This window comes from Rhinolophus hipposideros, assembly GCF_964194185.1.
Source record: "Rhinolophus hipposideros genome assembly, chromosome: 15".
Taxonomy (NCBI): domain Eukaryota; kingdom Metazoa; phylum Chordata; class Mammalia; order Chiroptera; family Rhinolophidae; genus Rhinolophus; species Rhinolophus hipposideros.
Genome location: NC_138061.1, coordinates 64,169,459 through 64,171,813, shown reverse-complemented (window position 1 = coordinate 64,171,813; position 2,355 = coordinate 64,169,459).

Here is a 2,355-nt window from a genome sequence, read left to right as displayed (position 1 = left end):
GTCAGGACCAGCACTATGGAAGGGCTACTATAGTTCATCCTATCCCCTCATTCTACACCTGGGGAAACCCAGGCGCCGGGGGAGGGAGCCTGGTCCATGTTGTGTGGTGTGTGGATGGCAAACCCCAGTCCTGGCATCTTTCCTAGGCAGCACAATGGGTGGAACTGGCAATTAGCATGGCCTTTAGAGACTAAAAGAGGCTAGATATTAACAGTTCTTCCTGTGGGATGGTGTAATGCCTGTAAACTCCATCACTTCCTACAAAACCCCATTTCCCAATTTAAAGTTGCAAAGAGTGCCAAAAATGGGCCTCAAACTCATCTATTCATTTATTCAAGGTGCCTGTGACTCCTTTGGTTCTGGATACTGGGGACCCTGAGATGTGCACATAGGCATGACCTCTACCTAGGCTCAGCACTCAGCTCCCTGCTGGTGGGAGGCCAACATTGCAGGTCATGGTCTCCACAGGACTTGGAGGCAGTTTGTGTGTGTGTGTGTGTGTGTGTGTGTGTGTGTGTACTTGCATACTTGTATAGTAAAGCCAGATGGTCTCTGCCCAGGCTATAAGGCTGCAGGTTGGAGTGGGGCTCCTCGTCGAAAGGAAAACTTTCCAAAGTTACAGGGAGTGGGAGAGTGAGTTCAGGAGGCTTCCATAGGAGGCCAGATGCAATTTGATGTTTTCCGGAGGGTTGAGGTGTTGAGAAAGCATGAACTCCCCACCCTGGGAGAAAGTGGTGTGTGGACAGGGGAAATGAGATCACAAACTTAAAATGGTGTGGAATGCCAATGGTGAAATAAAGAGGTGTATTAGAAAGCAAAAGGGCTAAGAACCTGTCTGCATTCTCCCTTTGGGATGAAGGGTTCTACTTCTTGTCTTTCCTTCTTTTTCCTTCCCTCCTTCTCTCCTTTTCTTCTTCTCTCTTTTTCTCCCTTCTTTCTCTTCTTCCTCCCTAACAAAATGCATTTTCTCATTATAGGCAATTGGACAATTTTTTTGGGGGGGGAAAGTAGGGGGAAAACCCATCTAGGGATATTGATAATAGAGGCAGCTATGCTTGTGTGAGGTGGGGTGGAGGGGGGTTATATGGGAAATCTCTGCATCTTCTGCTTAGTTTTGCTGAGAACCTAAAACTGCTCTAAAGAATAAAGTCTGTTAATAAAAAAAGAAGAAAACAGAACCCTCCACCCGTAAGTCTTATGTGCCATTCATTCATTTCCTCAGTTTTAAAAAGATATCATGTGAGATATAGATAATGTAATACAGAATTGTACACCTGAAATCCATGTAACTTTACTAACAATTGTCACCCCAATAAACTTTAATTTATTAAAGTTTAAAACAAAACAAACAAAAACAAAAACAAACAAACGAAAAAACATATCATATCATTTGGACAATTTTGTGACCTTGTTTTGTCATTTCATTTTATAACAAAAACATTTCAATGTCACTGTGAATTTTTCTGAAACAGTATTATTTTTCTGGAGGGGTTGAGCCGCTTTATTTTTAATTTTTTAAAAAGATTTTTATTAAAATATAGCCAACATACAACACTGTATTAGTTTCAAGTGTACACAATAGTTATTCAGTATTTATATACCTAAAGAAGTGACCACGATGATAAGTCCCGCAACCATCTGACACCATACCATGCTGTCACAATATTATTGACTATATTCTCTATGCTGTACATTACATCCGCATGATTTATTTGTTTTATTCCTGGAGATTTAAACCTCATATTTCTCCTCACCTTTACCCCCCTTTTCAATTTTTTTAATTACAGTTGACATTCAATATTATTTTATATTAATTTCAGGTGTACAGCATAGTGGTTAGACATTTATAGAATTTAAGAAGTGATCCCCCTGAGTAGTCTAGTACTCACGTAGAACTATACATGTTTATTACCATATTATTGACTATATTCTCTATACTTTACATCTCCATGACTATTTTGTAATTATCGGTGTGTACTTCTTTATCTTTTACACCCTGTCCCCAACCCCCTCCCATCTATCACCCCAACAAATCTAGTACCCATCTGATAAACATACATAGTTATTACAATATTATTGACTATATTCTTTATGAAATACCCTGCATCCCCATGACTACTGTGTAACAACCAATTTGTACTTCTAAAACCCTTCCCCTTTTTTACTCATCCCCAACCCCATCTCATCTGGCAACCATCAAAATGTTCTCTGAATCTATGAGGTTGTTGCTGTATTGTTTGTTGATTTTGTTCTTTAAATTCTACATACAAGCAAAATCTCATTGCATCTATCTTTCTCTGTCTGACACTCCACTCAGCACAATTTTCTCCAAGTCCATCCATAATGCTGCAGATG